The sequence below is a fragment of the Nylanderia fulva genome, unplaced genomic scaffold (genome assembly GCF_048542155.1).
Source record: "Nylanderia fulva isolate GAGA-0341 unplaced genomic scaffold, ASM4854215v1 Scaffold47, whole genome shotgun sequence".
Classification (NCBI taxonomy): domain Eukaryota; kingdom Metazoa; phylum Arthropoda; class Insecta; order Hymenoptera; family Formicidae; genus Nylanderia; species Nylanderia fulva.
The window spans coordinates 423268-445622 of NW_028190554.1; the positions used below are offsets into that span (position 1 = coordinate 423268).

A 22355-nucleotide genomic window follows, 5' to 3' on the forward strand; every position below is an offset into this window, starting at 1 on the left:
GCAGCTCTCGGGCACTTTCGTTTGTATTTTTGGCGTCAAACAGTTTGTGCCTGGTATCGCGCGTACGCGACTCGTTTTTTTTTTCGCGGGACGATCGCGCCACGCTCGCGCGCGAGTGCTCATCGGTTGATTTTCGCACACATCCGTCCCGTTCATTTCCTCCTCCCCTCTACCTCCCCCCCTTTCCACAGTGAGAAACGCAACGCGATATATATCCGGCGCGCGCTGGTCCATCTTTTCTGGAGTGGAGCAGCGACGAAACTCGCGGAGAGAAAGAACGATCACGCATTCCTATTACGCACAGAATTTCGACGCGAAACACCTCTAACCACGGTGTAAGATATAATAATATCGCGAAACCGACGCGAAGTAAAGAGTGAACATTGGAGCAATTCAACTTCACCTTGCGGTGACGTAACACTATGTCGAACGCAGTGACGTGCGTGTTGGTGATGGAGTTGTGAGAATAGAGTAGTGTGTTACTTCCAGGAATTTGGACAGAACCGAGCACGTAACAGCGTGATCGCGATATTCGATTATGTGGTAAATTTCAAATCGTGAGTTTGTTTGATTCGGTATTGTCGGTACAGGCTCGCACGAAGTCGTGGAATGTAAATACGCGCGCAAAGTCGTGGATTGTAAATACGCGGGCGCGTGCCGCGTTATTGTGTTGTATTTATTGTCGTTATCATCGACGGTGGAATCGGAGTTATACGCAGTGATGATTTCAAGTGCTTCTCGACAATTTGACTTTATCCACGTCTCACGTCAAGGCGGCATCGAACATCTTTGAGATTCCTGCGATCGAAAGGTGTGTGAGAATCGTTGTTATATTATATAACCTTTTTTTATATAAGGTGTACCCTAGAATTATTTATTTTCAATAATAGATTCTTGATTTTGAAGCCGAATTTTAATAAAATCTTTGAATATTTTATTATAAATATCTTGATAGAAATATTACAATTACAATTATCAGATTAAATTCAATTATACGTAAGTGTAAGCACATATACATACATATATGTATAATGAAGTTTTTACATATTTTATATATTTAATCACAATATCCAACAGATTTAATTTATAAAATGCTATTTTTTTATTATTTCGATTATTAAGTGCTCCAAAAATATTAATGTTGCAATACTACAAGAACGGTTTCGAATCGATCGAAAATCTATCGTATTATTATCAATATCCATCAACGAAAAAGAAAATTATATTTTATGCAAAATTTTTAATGTATGCAACATAATTCGTATTTCACATTTTTGCTAAGGCAAGAAAAAATCAACTTAATTATATATAATTAAATTTTGATTGAAATATTTATATGTTTTTATATATGTTACAACACGTAAACCGCAAAATTTTGTTTTATAAAATAAAATAGAATAGAAATTATTAGTTATGCTGCATAAAATAATAAGTACAAATAAATGTACAAATGAATGTCCAATTAAAAAAAAATTCTTAAAGCATTTCTTTAAAGCATTGCATATTATCTAGTAATATCAGTATATAGCGATATTGAAGATAATTACATAATGCAATTATGCAATTTATTGTATAATATATAACAATATTATTGCAAAGTAACGTAATAAAAAAAAAGTTTTTTATCAGCGGTTTCGGTATTTGGTTGTACATTAATTTCGAATATTCGATTTATGTAGAATTTGAAGAATTTTGTTCGAATCTCAATAGTTACAAATTTTTGTCAAATACCCGAAATTTCGTATACAATCCCCAACGAATGAGAATGAAAGACAGATGTATATGCAACAATTGCATGCGAGATCTACGGGTCTCTCGTGGGGACAATACAAAAATATTGACGAATTGTAGAGTGCAGCGAACCCATCTGGCGTTGCACGGTCTGCACATATGCTTGTTTACATTTTCAAATTTATTTGGCTTAAGAAATGTTTGTTTAGTCAGCGCTATACGTGATAAAACATGCAAATGGTTTTTTCCAAATATTGCGTCTGCGACGATATCAGTTCTTCTTTTTTTTTTAATCCAGCTTAATTGAGTAAAAAGAGGATTGATAAAATGTCGCAAACTTTAAATATATCCGATCAGCATGCAGAGCATATCCGATTGCGAAATATTCATGACCACATTCACGTCTGAGTCATTTAATTCGTTCACAAAGGCTTACGCATACAGAGAATAAATTTCAAACATAATATAGTGCAATTGTAATGTATTATAGTGCTAAAAACCAGTAGATTATTAACTGCATGATCTATGTAAGATTTTAATCAGTACTGATCCACATAGATCACATACATATATTTTAGATATGATCGTACATCACGCGATATTTAGAAAGCATTTCTGTGTGTAGGACGATTTTATTATTTATTACTGAAAATAATTCTTGAAATAATAATTGGATAAAAATAACTTACTATATTTAATTTTTATTTACAATTTTAAATATTTATTTATAAAGACTCTATAATATATAATATATAAAGCTAAAGCGTACCGTATCTTAAATATAAAATATCTTCGTTCATTACGGTATATTCAATAGTGAAGTAATCTAAAAAGACTTTATATCGATTTTAATTTTGTACATATATCTGTAGAAAAACGAGCACGATTAATTTATGAGGCTATTATCGGGCACTTTTCAATATTTTCGACAATGAAAGGGTTAAATTGCGAGAGCTATTATTAATGAGGCTCATATAGCGTAATATTTACTTTTAATGACACGTGCTAAACGTTCGACTATCTCGTTACTTTTTATCAGGCTTTTTGTACATTTACACACATTTGAGCCCGCAGAGCATTGGGGATCGACGTAATTGAGATCGATCGGTCCGGGATTGGGTTTTGTCGAACGCGAGACGACGACGATAGGGTTATTCGCAAGCTGCACACACGTGTCGCACGAGCCTATTCTAGGAAGAAGGATTATTGTGCTTCCTAGGAAAAGCGAGAGGGTCTAAGGGAGACCCTACGAGCGCGTGTTTCCAAATTGCACACAACGGTCTCATTGTCCTCTTCTCTCGATTTAGATCCATGTATGACGCATACACATTTCGTCACAGTAAACAGCCTGAATCTCGTTATTGTGTCGCCTCGTATATGTGAGAAACCATGAGAACGTTTAAGTTTAGCTTGCATCATTGTAACCATAATTAATTGAATGACTTCGTGTCGAGTGCGCCACACAGAAATATCTCAATTGATTTTATTTTAGATTTGTTATTTTGAACGAGAACGAGTATATTTATGTGTTTCGTAGTTATATTATGTTTAGTTTTCGAGTACCTAATATAAAACGAACGAAAAAAAAACTTTTTTAATAATATACTAAATTTTATAAGAGTGTAATTTTAATTTTAAGACTCGTTCACAATCTTTTTATGAAATTTTATAAAAATGTTAATTTTTTTCGTCACATGTTTTCTGAATATTTATTTTTATAATTTCGACCAAATTAGAAATTTAATCCAATTATTGAAATAATTGTTGAAATATGTGTTTCGATCTTTATTCTCGGTTGGAAAACAATTTGTTTCGATTACGTGAAAAACGGTATTACATGCATTTCGGAAGTACGTTACCATATTATCATACATCGCCCGTTCCCAGAGGTAGTCGACCTGGCGAAAGTGAGTAACCCTCATCACGCATGTTTTCCAACCCCGATATCGTAAGATACTTGAATGAGGGGTGGATGATAGTGTCCGTGTTTCACCTCCCTGTGGATAATATTTACCGTCCTTTTCCTATCTTGGCATAGGCACACACACGACACTCAGCTTGTTGATAGGTGGATTTTTTACCGCTACTTATATACGAAGGGCTGAAAGTATGATGGTTCGTTTCATGCGCCACGCCTTTCTTCTGAAAGGTGGCTCCCTGAATATGGGAATTACAGCCTCATCCTAGAGGACGCCTGGCATTCTGCAGATACGTGAAGCATCTGGCTTTTTGCACCAAAGTTCATAAAACTTAGACGCGCTCTCAGCCGTTAACACTTGAATATTTTCGAACTCCATCGTGAAATCACTCGACACCTCAAATCATATTAAATGCAAATGTTTTGTAAATCATATAATACAAAGAAATATATATTTTATATTTCGTTTTCTCATTTTATTAATCATAATTTTATGAAGGAAAGCATCGTTTGTTTTTAATTGTCGCGACATTCCTTATAAGCAAATTCACTCATGCTCGTCTTGTTCTGTTGCGTGTCAGGTGAAATTATACGCGTGAAATTAGAATCAGACAAGCTGTAGGTGTATATCGCATTATAGTTATGTAAGTTATATAATTCATGGCCGCAGGGAGGAGAACTAATCGATATCGTCTTACAGAATGTATTTACCAACTTCGAACGTGACACGAAAACAGATTGACATTACGAACGTAAGGCCTGAATAAAATCCAGAAAAGCTCCTATCTCTTGTCTTATACGTATGTCACGACGGATGTAGGTTATGACTTCATATCCTGTTCGTTGAAGCCGTTTCTTTCGCGACGAGATTCGATTCAACGCTTCCCTTCATCGATTTTGTCATTCAAAATTATATTTTCCATCTCGGCGACACATAGCAAATTAATGGCACTACAGCGAAATCATATGTCATACGTCAACTCTAGCAGAAAAAAATTAAATAAGTATAATTTTATATAATTTTGCACATTATTATTTCGCATAATTACATAATATTCGATGATAATTTTTTTTACAAAGAAGGACTGTATTGTCTAACGCAATTAATTAAAAAAAAGTTAATCAGCCTATCTTATTATGTCATTTAATGATATACATGTATTCTTCTCCTGACTAATTAATGCCGTTATCGAACAAGGAACAAGGAAGTATTGAAGTTAATTCGTGTTATCTTAGCTGCAGACTAGAGAAAAAGTTTAAGGAAATTTAATCTCTCTTTCCGCAGAAAAGAAATGAGAACGCGGAGAGGCAGTAAATTTTTCGTGTCTAAAATACACACTGATTTTTGAGCTTGATATCTGCTGATCTCGCGAATTTAAAGGATATGAGAATATCGTCGAAATAGTTTAGATAGTTTATTGTAATTGATATTTAACGAGATATGCTTTACTTGAAAAGTTTTCATTTTTGTGACAACGCAGACCTTGTAAAGACTACGGTTTTTTTTACTACAGTAATGAATTTGTTATGATAAAGTTTACGACACTCTTTAACAAACTGACATTTGTTGTCAAAATTTTCAGACATAAACGAGCTTATTATTTTATTAATACGATGAGAAATTATCGGTAATAAATCTGTGCGATAGTTTTAAAGGCAAACGCTACAATTACAGACAAACACGATGTAAGCATGCACTGTAAAAAAATATGTAATATATTACACAAAAATATGTAAAATTACATAAATAGTAAGTGTAAAATTACACAACAAATAATAGAAATGTTTACCTTTTCATTATTTATCATGTAATTTTACATTTATTATTTATGTAATTTTACGTATTTTTAATGTAATTTTACATATTTTTTTTACAGTGTGTACAGTGGAATATTTATTATAAAAATTTTACAAGTTTTCACTTTTTTCTGCACGGTAAATCAAAGTTAATTGTTCGTTGATTTTAATTTCTTATATACTTTTCAAATATTAATAAGGATTTTATGCAAACATTGCATGATATAAATAAAACATTCTTATATAATAATTGCAAAGTAATATATTTTTAGAAAAAAATTGTTCATATAAAAAAGCTGTTCAGAATTTATTTATTATGAATGAAATCGACAAAAGAAAAAAAAGCTATTTATAAATTATTTATATTTATTCGACTTTATGGAAACAAATTGATTTAGATTTATGAATCGAATAAATTATTATCGAACTTGATTCTACATTAATGATATACAAATCCATGTGTTCAATGAAGCTTAGTTGAGAGTGAAATATCATGAATTATTTACAATTGATTTACTTTCGTATTCTGAAAATGGATTCGCATGCAGAAAATTCCCTTAAAGAAAAACTTAACACATGATTTTCCTTATAAAAAGAAGTTTTTTTTATAAACAATTATCACTTCGAACCGCGACACCGCAATTTTTGTGATATTTTGTAATTCACTCCAATAAAATAATATATATATATCAAATCGACTCGGACTTGCATTCATTAAGCTTTGATCTTGTCTATAGTAATGACACATTAAAGATGATGCTCTCGATGCTCGGCTAACGAGCGAATTACGGTGTCTTTTATACGTCACGCTATCTCGCCGCTGTCTCGTCGTGCATATGCTGAAAGGGAACGTACCTACTTATAACAATAAACGGTATTATATTCTTCCCGGTTGTGTGTGTAGTCTGGTAAGCAATGGGCGTGGCGCGAACCGCGGTATCGGCTTTTGTGTTACGGCGCACGTACTCTCTCTCTCTCTCTCTCTCTCTCTCTCGCTTGCCTTTTGTTGCACGTTGCAGTAAGCCGTTCCGGATACCCCGGCGCGGCCGATCGTATCCAAGACGGAAGAGAAGCTGCGTGAAAGAGAACCGCCCGAGACATATCGAGGGAGTAATGAAGGTCCGAAGGGAGGAAAGCGGGCGTGCGAATTCCGGCGTATATCGACCGCACGTGTGTTATTTTCTCGATTATTGCGAGCCCACGATCGGCAGTTGTTGCATTGCGATTGTGTCACTTGGCGGTGCCATGCCGCCGCGGTCCACATGTTATTGTCTTGCTCGCGTCAATGTCCTGCGTGTTCCCTTTTTCTTTTCTCTTCAACCCGTTTTCATTTGGGATACGGACATGAGAATATACACGCCAAACATACGCGATTTTATGAATTGTATATTGGTTTATTTCTTTTTTATACAACATTATTAAAACTGTAGAAAAAGTTAAGATATTATTTCCGATTCAATCAAATTTTAAAAATTTAATTTATATAATAATTAAATCTTTTCATTCAAATTCTTTCACATAAATCTTTTACAAAATATTAATTATATAAAACATCCCTTTTTCTTTTTTCTTCATCCCGTAACCGTTTCGATTTGGGATACGGAGCTAACATGAGAATATACACGCCAAACATACGCGATTTTATGAATTGTATATTGGTTTATTTCTTTTTTATACAACATTATTAAAACTGTAGAAAAAATTAAGATATTATTTCCGATTTAATCAAATTTTAAAAATTTAATTTATATAATAATTAAATCTTTTCATTCAAATTCTTTCACATAAATCTTTTACAAAATATTAATTATATAAAACATCCCTTTTTCTTTTTTCTTCAACCCGTAACCGTTTTCATTTGGGATACGGACATGAGAATATACACGCCAAACATACGCGATTTTATGAATTGTATATTGGTTTATTTCTCTTTTATACAACATTATTAAAACTGTAGAAAAAATTAAGATATTATTTCCGATTTAATCAAATTTTAAAAATTTAATTTATATAATAATTAAATCTTTTCATTCAAATTCTTTCACATAAATCTTTTACAAAATATTAATTATATAAAACATCCCTTTTTCTTTTTTCTTCAACCCGTAACCGTTTCGATTTGGGATACGGAGCTAACATGAGAATATACACGCCAAACAGGCGGTTTTATGAATTGTATATTGGTTTATTTCTCTTTCATACAACAATATTAAAACTGTAGAAAAAATTAAGATATTATTTCCGATTCAATCAAATTTTAAAAATTTAATTTATATAATAATTAAATCTTTTCATTCAAATTCTTTCACATAAATCTTTTACAAAATATTAATTATATAAAACATCCCTTTTTCTTTTTTCGTCAACCCGTAACCGTTTCGATTTGAGATACGGAGCTAACATGAGAATATACACGCCAAACATACGCGGTTTTATGAATTGTATATTGGTTTATTTCTCTTTCATACAACAATATTAAAACTGTAGAAAAAATTAAGATATTATTTCCGATTCAATCAAATTTTAAAAATTTAATTTACATAATAATTAAATCTTTTCATTCAAATTCTTTCACATAAATCTTTTACAAAATTTTAATTATATGAAACAAATATTCAGTTTTATCTGCATGTCAAATCTTATTATAATGAAATATTACATTGACATTAAATATTAACGATTAAATAATAATGATAAATATTAACGTAGATGTATTAACACCTATGTGTGTACATCTTTAATATTTTAGTGATGATTAAATCATCGTTGCTCGGTATACACACACTGTATGCTCAAATGATTCGTTATTTTCCTTAATGCCGAGCTACTGAAACGTGATATAACATTTGTTAGTTCTGGATAGTGAACATCTGAATATATGAAACTCGATATTAACTCCGCGTTTCGTTGTGACGCAACTCCAATGAGGGCTCCGGGGAACAAAACGCGTTTGTAACAATCGGTTTTACACAAATTTTACGGCGATTTATCGCACTAAACAGGAGCACAGAACGTAGTGCATTGGCCGGAACAATCGGAGAGCGGGGTTGTTCGGAGCGTAATTAAAATGCAGTAAATTTTAGCGCGCGCACCGAGCGAAATACTCGAATGTTTCGTACGACCTCGCACGTATCGATCTTCCCCCGCTCATTGTCGGCGAATTGCACAGCAGAATTTCCTAGTATCTATACAATCGCAGATATGTAATTTAATCAACGAATTCGTCACATGTTGTGTTATAGTTATTATGGTGGTTATGTGCCGACAATTCATAATAATAATAATCATCGCATATTAATTCTAATTGTTTCGAATAACTTACTAACTTTGTTGATATTTTTCTTAGATTTTTTATACTCGACATATACATATGTATAATAATTGCAGATAGGCAAGATTATGTATAAAGATAACAATTTTGCTTTCCACAATTTTATATTTATGCAAACAAATTAATTGCTCTGTTTCGCATTACATACAATTTTTACAAGATTAACTGTACTTATTCTCATAAATTTATTATGCTTAGCATTGATGTGGTTTATGGTGAGACAAAAGTTATATAAATCAGCAGGAGAGAAAGAGGAATCGGGTTTCTCGTATGATATAAATTTTCTACGTTTGTCGGATTACACTTTCGATTTGCATTCACACACATACACGCATACAGAGTTTAACCGAGACGATTTTGCAGTCGCAGTTTTACGCGACGCGTTTAACGCAAAGCTGAGGAAAATCGGATTTCAACGCGTAACGCGCGTAGAAAATCTTTCGAAACGATTGAAACGCACGTTCGATATTGGTCGTGTGCACAAAAAAATCTGTATGCGAGTATCGTAGGTAAATGCAGTGATCAGAGGAGGACTGTGCAGATGTATGCACGAAGCGAGAGACCCAAAAGCCGGTCTTCCGTGGAACACCTGCTCCACAGGTATGCGATCCTCTTTACTGTTCTTCGCGCCTGTTCGCTGCATATAGTATATCTTGCAACATTCTTTCGTCTCTTTCGGGACTGACGATAATTGAAAAGTCAAATTCGACATTTGAAAAGAAACTCACGAGAAGGAAGAGGGACAGGAAGGTAGATAGCTCTATAACTCTGTTGCATCGAATATTCATGTATCGATAACACAATTCGATAATTTATAAAATTTTCAAATTCCTTCTCGAGTAGCTTAAGAGGAAATTAATAATAAAATAAAATTATTAAAACAGTGCTTATTTATTACTGTATTCTTCATTTAAATATATAAAAATTGTAGGCTGTGTTAATATCTCGAGACATATATGTATAATGAATTTTATTTCAAATACTGTTGTTTTCAATTATACTTAATTATTACCGTAATATTAACATATACGTAACTTATGTTTACAAAATAAATATAATATATTACATAATATCTGTATATTAAAAAAATTTATTTTTGGAAATAGAGATTATTTAAAATTATTTTTTTTTAATATATTGCTTGAATCACAAAAAAAAGAAATTTTGTATTTTCTGTGGAAAAGATTAACGTTATTCAATATCTATCCACGATTATTGGACGGATACGAAAAGCACACTGATTTAAATTACCGCACAATAGCGCGTCGCTTGCAGGAAACCTGTTTGCCGGGTGTTCAGCCTGTGTTCTTGCGTAGCCGTACAATATTTGAAGGACTTGGGGCGCTACGAAACCACCGACTTACTAAACCACATGCAGCAATTTTGACAGGCGAGGCATTAAAAAAGGCCTTGTTAATAAGATTTGATGTATGTAGGATAAAAGTACTATTTGATCATTTAATAATGGAATCTATAAATATCAATATATATATTATGCAACTTACACTTAACATATTTTTCATTGAAAAATTATTCGTAAAAAAAAAACGCATATAAAAATCAAAAAATATTTTTCATATATCTTGTTAGTTAAATATTTTATATTTCCATTTTGTGTTATATATTTGTATACGTTTATTGGATATAATAATACATATATGTATATTGGAAAAAGGTACAAATTCATAAAATTGAACGTTTTTAAGATATCCAACACAATGTTATTTCGAATAATCCTCGAAATATTTAATATATATTGTTTTCTTTATTAACAAATTGTGCATATTTAAATTATCAGCAGTTTTTTTATATTTGTGTAATTTTTTTAAATATTTATATTACTGAGAGATTTTTATTTTTCTGTGAATTTTCCCATATTTCTGCACGATATGGTTATCGCGCTTTTCTGCCACTCGTTTAAGCTTGGTTTAATGAACTCTCATGTTAGCTCATTATTTCAGCGATTCTTATTTACATTATGCATATCTATATAGACATGTCTGTGCCTTATTATGAATTTATTTAAATTATTCTAGCTTGTACTTCTAAATCGATAATTAAATTAATAATTAATTAATACTCGGCGATTATCATTATAATCAAATTAAGTTAGTGAGAGAGGAGGGAGAGAAATACGAAGGATATAAATTAATTGATAAAATAAACATTATTGATTAATATTCTGCCAAAATACATTTATCAACTATCTCGTTGCGTAAAGATTTTCTTTCTCTTTGATCGTCTATAATCTGCTTTATTCCGTAACCTTGTGCTGGTCGAAGCGAATCTTGCAGCTGCACTACTCGTCTTTTTGTGCCTTAACACATTGCAGACGAGAGCTACCAGAATTCTCCCTATTGCACAACACGGGGAATTCTCGAAGCCCGCCGGCAATATGTTACAGCGTTAAGCAGTTTCGTTTGTCGGGGAAATGGACTGTTAATTATTTGAAGGAGAACATCCTTTTGCTACATTGTTGTCTTAAGATCTAGGAGTACTAGACTAATAGATCCTCCTTGCCCCTACGAAGTAGAGAAATTTACGGAAAATTATAACGTAATGTATATATCATTCAGATATTCACCAGACTCGGTGGTTCTCTGTTACAAATTATTTCCGCGATTCCACCTTTTCGTCGTTAATTACGTAAGAAGTACGTGTGGCACGATTGTGCCTGCAGTTAAGCTATATACGATACAAATTTCCAATTGCGTTTCATCATATTTTTCATTTCGCGTTAACCGCTCGCGATTATTTCGGGCTGAGTAACTTTCACAGCAGAGTTGCTTAATGACATGGTAGAGCCGGGCAATCACTACAGAACACCTGCCCCGGACGTATTTATGTTAGCCGGACTCCTCTCTCTCTTGATTCTGACATTGAGAGTTCCGTACGAGAGACGCGCTGTCGTATGCAACTGGCCAGCCTTCGACGCTCCCTTTGAGCGGAATATATCCTTTATGTCGTAAACGTACAGTAATGCGATAACGGTGATGATAAACGAGTTCAGACGTCACAGGTACCCTTGCTGCCATAAAAATACTGGCCGCGCTCAAATATAATATGTAAAGAGCTATTAAATACGCGTGCTCGTATAACGGAATTTTCTAATATCGCGTGTATGCACCGGGTCATTGCTCGTTAGAATAAAATTCCAGACAGATCGATTTTTCGTTGATTGTCGTGCCTACGGTCATGCGATAGTTTTATGTCGCTTGGATACAACACGGGTTTACAGTGGTTGGTTAAGTACGCCGTTTAATATGTCGCTTGATGAGCCATGGAAACCTGAATTATATTTTATATTACTGAATAATTAGAAAAATAACGAGATGCAGCTTATTTAAAATTTTTAATATATTGGAAATAAAAGTTTAATTTATTTCTCTGTCAAAACGCGATAATTTGTTATATACGCAATTTTTATGAACGAATTAAAGTAAGATTTTTCGAAAAAAAATGGAGCGAAAATATTTTATATCGCAAAAGAGATTTTATAATGCTAAAATGAAATTTTCCCAGCCAAGTTTTGATATAGATGTATTTATTTTTTTTATCCTTGAGACACTTTTAGTACACCACCCAACCGAGTGCGAAAATATTGACAATTTACAAGCACTACTTTCTCAAGTGGAAGATTTCATAGCTCGCGTATGCAAATCATGTTATCACGGAAGTTAATACACATACGCACACATACATACATTGCCGTTCCTGTTTTACGAGATTAGGTACGGATTTAAATTTACGTCTCCATGATAATATCGATTATAAAATATATATGTATATGATAGAAGAATGCCAAACACGCACATACACGCATACACAAAACGATCGCTTGTATAAATGCAGATAATACTTGAATCCACTGGATGTGCACAGTTGTCCTCCCATAATTCATTTTAATATTAAAATTATATTAAATTTTTATAAATATATTTCTTGTTTACTATCGTATATATTATTGTGTAAACAATTTTAATATTAATTTCCAATGGGTTGATAATTAGGTGTATTCATTCTTTTTAGAGTAACGATTTATTTTTAATCAATTTTGTAAGAGTTACACTTTTAATAAATATATGTAGATTTAATGAAGATTGCATATTAATTTTTTAAAATATATCGATTTTAATTCACGTCAAATTTGGATCGTCAAATTATTCCCACGAATGTCAAGTACCTTGAAAAAATGATAATTAATGCCACGAACTATGCATTTCTTATATACATATGCACCGAATCATTATTCGTAAGCGTGCGTGCCTGCGTTTCCCGGCACGTGCTGCAACATTGCTCGCACGTGTGCGGCTAGTGTGCCTTATGTTTCGCATCGCAATGCGATTCTAACGCCTAACTCTGGCACTAAAGTCTCTGAGAAAAGTCAATATTGCTGCAAGCAGATTATCACACGTTTGTGCGCGTTGGATATTACAGAATATTAAGAAGTTTTTGTATTTCGTTTTCATGAATAAACAATTTTAATTTTTTATTCATTATGCATACATCGTAGTCGAAAATTAATTGTTAAAAGTACTTTCTATTATCTATTAATTTAATTTAATTATTTAAATCAATTATTTAAACAAGGTGTCTATAGGGGTCAGGGAAATCTGGAAAACTGAGTATTGTCAGGGAATTTGATAAATCTGGAATTGTCAGGGAAAAGTCAAGAAATTTTATTATCTATCTGGATTTTTTCACATTATTCTACTTATTTATCTCAATAATTTGAAATTTTTTATGAAATAAATATAAACTTTTCTTTGAATCTCAGCACGCTAATTTTCTGTGTTGTTAAAAATAGATTTATCTTACAGCGTATTCGTTAATTTATATTTTCATCGTCGTTATTTTATTTCGATGTGTGTAATAGAGATATTTAATTGATTTATCATATAATTATATACAAATTATATATTTCAAAAAATACTAAAAAGTCAGGAAAAAATAAATTTCTGGTCTTGGAAAATCTGAAAAAGTCAGAGAATTTTTTTCATTGACTCTGCTGGACACTCTGTTAAATATTAAAAAACATTTGGAAATATAATACTATTTTTATCTCGCGCAACATTTATCGTGTCCGATACGTATCTCCTTAAGAGTGGCAGTTTCAGTGAACGATAGTGCCCGAGTTATGGGAGTTAGTTAAATGAAGAATGACTGGGAATCGATCGCTGCGTTCCAGTAGCGTTTATCCTGGATCTGAGTGGACAATACAACGTTTACACCCGTATTCCTCGATACGTATTTCCATTGATGGCCGGCATAAAGAGACGGCTTCAGATCATAATGCTCCGTGTATTCAGCCGGTTTCGTTGTCGACTGGCGAACGCGAAACATACAGCGTCGTTATCGCGTACCTATCTCGGTGTAGGCGACTAGAAGAGAGCGATCTCTATTCATCGCGAGCCTCTAACTTTCCAGACGACAAAAGTTTATGAAATTCCTCAAAAGCTCGGCCTATACGACGTAGACGTGGACGTTGGCGTGACGGTACGAAGAGAACTTTTCGAGCTTTCATCGCGAACGTGAGAGAAGCTCTTGGAGAGGCGATTCTGCGGCCTCCGCTCTCTCATCATGACGTTTACTGCAACGCCTATTGTTTTCATTCATAGCAAGCGACTCGCGTTTACTCGATCCTTGCGGGCCAATTTTGCTTTAGCCGCATTTTATCATATCCAAATATTTAAATATTACATAATATAATAGATAAATATTTATTTCAATTGTGACAGTAGTCTCTCAATATTATTTAATTGTTCATTAAATTATAAAAATATTTGAAACTGTAAAAAAAGAGGAGGAGAATGATAGAAAGGAATTTCAGAAATCGCAAGATGCAACTGCATATAGAGTTGTGCATATGACGGGATGAAACATTATTATTATATACTCTTGTCTTAACTGTTGTTAAATTATATGCACTCCGTGAAACTTGGGCAGGTTATGATAACGTTGTTGAATAGATAATAATACTGGTGTCGCTCGAGCAAGAAGGTTGAAGGTTATTTGCTTGTCAAACTCACCCTTCTCTTACCCTTCTCACCGTATATAGCTTTATATTCGCTCTATATTAGAGCGACCACTATATTCCTGGAGGTCTGTATAGAATATATCGAAGCAAAAGCGAGAAATTGGCGTACGTTAGGTATCTACGAGGGTTAAACCCATAAACGCCGTCAGCGTTCTATAAGATTAATTATCGTGAAATATGCTCGCCGGTCATCGCCGTAATCATCACGTGTACACTTGATAATGCTTCTCATCGGGGTCGCCGCACTTGTGACGCATCGTACTGATGTTCTGTCTCTTTTTATTTATTTATTTTTTTTTTTACCATCCCGCTTTCCCCGAACGTGCATATCTCAAGTTCACGCTATACCAAACCATAACGGTGTGTCGCAACCATCGCGATGAAAGACAAAGAAAAGCATTTGCATTCGGACGAAATTTCCCACGGGTTTTGCAGGCTCTTTTTCGCAGTTCTTTATCGTCGAACCACTTTGAAGCTACGCGATTCTCGCGTAACTTGGCACTATAGTGAGTAACTTGATAATCTGAGCTTAAGCTGTGTCTTTGCGGAACCATAGTTTCGTTAGTCCATTGTCCCGCGTCAGTTTGTCGTAACCTAACACTTATTGTGCATCTCACCCTTTCTTAGTATCTAGCCCGCTTATCGTCAGGCGACGTATATAAGATGCGTTACTCTTTAAATTGATTTCACGGAAGTTTGCCGAGTGAAAACTTCGTCGAACATTTTCGATAATGAAAGCAGACTTCCGCTCAATTTTAAGGATTAATATTCGAAAGATCTCGAAGAAGTGAACAATTTTTTTTTCATAACTTATGCGTAATGACACATCATAAAAGAGCCGCGCGCGAGAATCATTTATTATACGAACGCATTCAATAATGCAGAAATTTAATGCGCGTCATGTACGAGAATACAGAGCGTTTCAGAAAATAAAATCTCATATGGATCGATTTGACATATAGAAAGCTGTAAAATATTAAAAATTTTAAATGTTTTAAACTCGACACGAAAGATAATCGATACTTCATCGATCGTATAAATGTTTTATTCAATATATCTCTGAGACTTAGAATTTTAATTAAAAAAAAAAAAAAAAAATCCCTGTGACTTCGTGTCACCTCAAGAGGGTATTTTTTCAGAGTAACATATAATACATGACGTTTATGCTAGTTACGATACCATAAGCCACGCAAAGGGTCGATGGTAGTTAATGTAAAAACTTGCGTGCTGACCTGTAAGGCTATTTCTAACGGGTCGATATATTCTGCTCCGCGCGGTATATCAGGTAAAGAATACTCGGCAATGGTAGCTAGGGGCCACTGACATGAATTATTACTCCCGACAGGATTCGACAAGCGCGCGCGGGACAAGCACAAATTACTTCCTCGCTTCTTCCATTTCGTACAAATGACGGTGCGTCTTTCACGATCGCGCGCAAACGCACTACCTTAATTTTTATTCGGCACGACAGAAAGGAAATTCTTATTTCTTAATATAATGGATCCATATATAGAATCACCCTATTAGCGCAGAATATTATATAAGGAAATTTATTGCAGCCCTCAGCTAATTTTCTAATTAAAAATATAAGAAGCATGTGATTAATACAAAAATCTAATAATCGAATTTTACTTATATATATTTATATAATAGAATTTTATTTTTTTTTTTCTAATTAATATCTGTGAAAAAATATTTTGATGTACGATAAAATGTCTATTTTTTTGTAAATGTACGTAATATTTGCATATGAAAAAGTTTTCATATAAATGTTCTATCATATTTTTATTACAAGATAGTTTACGATAATAACGTTAATGGAAAATTATTCGTAGATTTGATATAAATCTTTTAGCCTTTCTATTTCGAATATGTTATTTATAAATCTTTTAGTTATAGCATGTTGTAATTATGTGGGAAATGTTATATTTATAGGAAAATGAGAAACAAAACTGAAACATAGTTTTTATTTTCTGTTTTATATCGGCTGGAGAGTTTTTAATTCTCGCCCGCAGACAATGATACGGATTATATTTTTTCTCTCTACGGTCACAATTCGAATTTAATTGAATTTTTCCCGCGGGTGCTGGAGATTAATCGGTGGATCATTTGCCGGTTCGCTCTTCTGGTATATTCCGCCGGATATCCGCTCGACATTGATACATAGCATTACGATAAAAATTTTCGTGCACGCTACATTCGGATCGAACGTGTTTAGATTTATCTATGTCTATGTATAGCTTGTGTTTTTACAAGCTATGTTTGTAAACGCCCATATTTATATGTATCCAAAACAATCAAATCTTTTGATACATGTTCAAGTTATTTGTTATCTTAATTACGTTAGTAATATGTGTAAAGTTGACGTATCATTTTGGAACTCTGGAAATAAATAATTAAAAATTTTAGCCTTATTTCAATAGTTCCCTAGTTGTATAATTCTTGATAATTTGAACAAATAATTTCTTTAAACTAAAGAAAACATCAAGTTTATATACTATATAGCATTTCATTTTATCTTGTGTGATATTTTCTTTTAATTTTTTATCAGCTTTTCAAAGATTTATAGTTTTACGTGAGTTCTAGAAAGAGTTTAATATTTGAGGAAAAATGTCACAGGATAAAGTGAAATATTGCTTGAATGTGGCGTTTCAGTTTGTTTCGAGATATTTTCTATGATTTACAAGTATTTGTTTAAATTATAAAATATTTGTTTAAATTATAAAGAATTGTAGAGTTATGAAAAATAAAGATAAAACTTTAAATTATATTTATGAATTTATGTGTGAAAAATGATATATCAGCTTTACATACATTTAATAATATATTACATCTGTTCAGCATATATAATGCAAAGAATTAAATAAATAAAATAAAATAAATAAAATTAAATAAAATATTACATTTAATATTTTATGTCGAAATTAAGAAAGAAATTTTAATTTAGAAATTTTAGATTCGGTAAATTACTGGAGCAATCAGCGTATATTTTCTTATACAAAGGAAAATCTCTCCAAGAAATACTGAAACGACAGTTTATATCTTTCCTGCGACCTTCTCGCACGTGATATCGTACACACAGATTCGTGTGCCGGATTTATGTGTTTGTTATTACACTCGTTCATATATTTTCCCTCGCGTATCTAGAGTTTCTTTCCGAGTCTAGACTCTAGATACTCTCTCTAACAAATGAGGTACAATTTACTTTATTTTTAGGGATTGCAGGTATTTTCTATACTGATTTATTTTGTCATCTTTATATTAATATTGATCCGTAACTGTTTGAAATGACGTATCTAGTTTTATACTTTGTAGAGATAACACATGGCTCGTTTCCTCTTTCGTCGTAAATTTACAGATATTTATCGCTAGGACATGGATTTTTCGCGCTTTTCTAACTGCGACAAACTTTTTATATTTGCAAAATGCTTTTTAAGCAACATAAGTTAGTTATTCTTGTAAGAAGAAAATAGAAATCGACAATTCATTAACATGAAATACTGTCAAATACATTCTCTCAGTATCAGAATTTATATAACTTTATCATTATATCATCATAATGATAGCTGCATTCATAGAAGATTTGTACAGTACTAAAATAATTTAGTTGCGTATTTAATATATATTAAATGTGAAATATTGTTTCTTTAATATGAGATAACGACTGTGGTAAAAATTTATATTTTTTTAATATGAAAACATTACAGTACACAATTCTATATCATAAAATAATGCCTATTTGTGGACATTAAATATGCTTTTTGGCAGAGTAAATAATTGCACATCATATGCAAGTTATAGGGAACCGTATCGTGAAAAGTTTTTCGGAATTTGTCCGCGCCTATTAGAGAGCCGACCAACTTATTCCTTGCGAGACGAGAAGCACTCAGGATTCCGCTTACGGCTAGCATCGAGGAATTTCCTTCATCTCCTAGCATCGATCTTCCATCTAGTGGGAAGTATTCCGAGAACACCGGCTGCATGTTCGATATATATTGGTGTGGATTTATAGTCATGTGGCCTTATATACATGTAATATATTAATCCCTTCCTTTCGTTCTCGCTCGTAGGTCACGTTAGACAAGAAAATCGATATTTTTCCGCGTTTACTTTACGAGGTTTTACGTCATACTAACGAAACGTCGATTAATTGAACTTGTAATCTGCAATTTCACAGAAGATATAAAGTTGTCATTATATTTCTCTGTTATTCCGAATCGTGTTTTATATATACAATTATTTTCTTTTTTTACATATTTATTCAATATTATTTCTTATTTTCTGTAGATTTTATATTAATATAGAAAATAATTAGCTCGATAAGATTTCAAACTGGTATATATTATTATTTTACATCAGGGGTTTATTTTCTTAATCGGCGAAAATAAATCTCATTCGTTTACATTCGTTCTCATTCGTTCACAGATTAATATCGAAAATTATATTCGAAGCTCTAGGCACTTTAATATATGTCTGGAAGGTCAATCTTTCGGAATGAATGCTATTAATCTAGTCATCCAGGTTATGAAACCATTCAAGAATTCAGATTAGTTGTATGTTAATCACACGTGCAAAAAATTAGAAATAATTAACTTTAATAATTGAATTAAGTAATAGTATCCAATTTATATAATTATTTAGAATATAATTATTAAAAAATTCTTTTATATACAATATAATGCTATATTGATATGCGGAAATTAAAATTAAATAATATTGTGCGTTTATTTTAATTTCTTATTGTTAGAAGCCTAAAAAAATGTATGATCCGAAAGTCGCAGAATTCTGCTCTTCTAATTTCTTTTATATTGAAATATTTCAAAATTACGTATATTTGTACACACAATATAATTTTGCATTTTACATAAAGATTATTCAAGATTACAAAAATTCAACAGGAACACACATATCTCTGTATTTGCATCTATGTATATTCTTAAATATAATTTAGTATTTAATTTTTGCTTAAATATAGTTTTTCCACGTTTTTCATTGCATTTTTCAAACTAACATATACTGTAAAATATGATCCACCAAAAAAAGCATATATACAAAAGATAAAATAAATTTTAACAGAGACGTAAACATTGAGTGGATCATTAGAGTATGCATGTATTTATATAACGTTCCGAAAAAGAAATTGTAGTGCGCCAGAATCTGTGAAAAGCACAACAGGTGTAATCTCATTAATGTCCTTAAAAAAAAAAGACCGGTGTCCCTGCGATTGGCAGCTGCTTTCAGTTGGAAGGCGAAACCGCAAACTCGAGTTTCTCGTTCGGGTACAGGAGCAGCTTCACGATTTTCGGTCCCCTGTATTTCGCTCGAATTCGCTCGTGGTGTATTTACTTGCGTGTTCGCACTTGACTTGCTCGCAACTCGATATCCCTGTATCTAATTTACGCACAAGTGACACGCATCGCGTCAACGTGTATTATGCATAAAGTTACTAGTTATTATATTGTGCACTTCTCACAAAGCCGACGCCGGCTTTTAACCAGCACGCTGCGAGTTTGAAGTTACATTGAAGACCGGTTTTGCTATTGTGCGAACTTTCCGTCGCTTTGAGAAATTCTGCGAAACTTCATCTAACCAACAATAAACGAATAGTCGGATAGATCTAACGTATCTCTTTGAAGAGAGATTATTCGATAGTTGGCTTCACGGTTTAGATCTAAGACAATCGTTGAGAGAATAATACAATACCTATATATTTATACACTATATATCGGATTCTGACGTCGATAATGGGGGGAATTTCTGCAAATTATTTAATTAATATTTTTTATTTAAATTTCTTTCCAATAGTTTGTAATAAAAATTAATAAACTTAAGTGTATTAAAATTTAAAAAGTATAATATACATTTTAACCGTATTGTGTATCCAGAAGTAGATAATTTGATAAATTTTCTCATCTCTCTATTATTGTATTAGCTTTGATCGGGTATGGTTTGCTGTCACACTGATCTATATATATATATATATATATATATATATATATATATATACATATATATATATATATATATATATACACAGATATGTATATTGACAGCAAATATTGATATCTGATTATGAGCTTATAAGTTGACTAGCTGATTCCATATACAGATTAATAGATGCGGGTTGCACTGTCCGTTGAATCTGAATCCTCACCGCATATGTTTAATGAGATTGATTCTGGTATTCAATCACGTAAAGAGCTTTTCTGATGCGTTGGCTTTAATCCCTACAAATCAAAACCATCAAAGTACCGTTGCCGTTTAACGAGATGTTTGATGATTATATCGATGTATATCGCTCATGGTTTACATATTTATATCTTTAATCGTTATATTATTTAAATATGTGATTAACCAGTTGATTTTTATTGCAGATATCGACAGAACTTGGCAGTTTCAGTCAGTAAAAGAACAGCAGATCTGGTGAGTAATTATTTTGTTTTTTTTTTAAATATTTTTTGTTTTAGAAATATGTTCTCAAAATAAAAAAATATGTATGAATATAAAGAGAAACTGAAGACACAAGTGTGTCTTTAGCTTTTGATGAATTTACGTATACATATAGATATAATACAATAACGACAATGACATAAATGTACAAAGCAATTTATAGAAGTAATATTTGCGAAAAATTATATTTTTCTGTTAAGTGTAAAAAATGAAGCTTCTTGAATTTCATGATCTCATTTGCGATGAAGGCGTCTGTGGCATTAATAACCTCATACATTATCTGCGAGCGAAAAATTCTTAACTGGCCGCTGACGCAGCAATAAAAAAATTTTGTCGTTTAATTGATGTCAATATATGTATATTTAGCAAAGCATATGTCAAATGTGCGCGTTAATTATTGACAAATGCTACTAAAATAATCATTATCAAATAACAGAATAAATAAGAAATTGTTGTATCTGTTGAAAATTTTTTTATAGTCTTCACAGACACCATTTTTTAATTGATTTATATTAATCAAATATAATATAAACTTAATTCCTTTATTAAACGCGATATTAATATATTAAATGAATGATGGGTGTTGAAAAGCTCAACATATGCTGTGTATATTATTTTATGCTGTCTCGCAACATTTTGATATTATTGTATTCCATACGTCCAACTAGATCACGTCTGGATTTACTCGAATGGATTATGAAATTATGAGAAACTATGTTTCTCTGACTGCGTCAAAGGCAATCTGATAGCATATTCTGGTATTTTGCCAAAACGAAGGCAAAATGGAAGCGAAAACGAAGAGAGAGGCAAATCTAAAAAGAAGATAAAAGGATGAAGGCAAACAAAAAAATAGGCGATAACATACGGTATAAATGCGGCAACCGCATGCAATCCGCACCTGTGGTTTTTTAAATAAATATCGGATTATCTCTTTCCGTAAATTTAAAATATCGAAAGTAGAAATTCTCCATCATTAATTGTATGTGTGAAATGTATTTTTTTTAGCTGTACCACATTTATTCGCATATATATAGAGGTAAATGCGATAAATGTTTTAAAATTTGACAGAGAACATTTATAATTATAGTAAT

At 32.3% G+C, this 22355-nt stretch overlaps 1 long non-coding RNA gene across 1 annotated transcript; it reads left to right on the top strand.

Annotated features, from left to right (window-relative positions):
• The first annotated feature begins 799 nt into the window (after positions 1 to 799).
• LOC146721460 (uncharacterized) lies at positions 800 to 22114 on the top strand. The gene is made up of 3 exons (XR_014925652.1): positions 800 to 811; positions 21189 to 21237; positions 21933 to 22114. It is a non-coding gene; the product is annotated as an uncharacterized LOC146721460 (long non-coding RNA).
• The last annotated feature ends 241 nt before the right edge of the window (positions 22115 to 22355 follow it).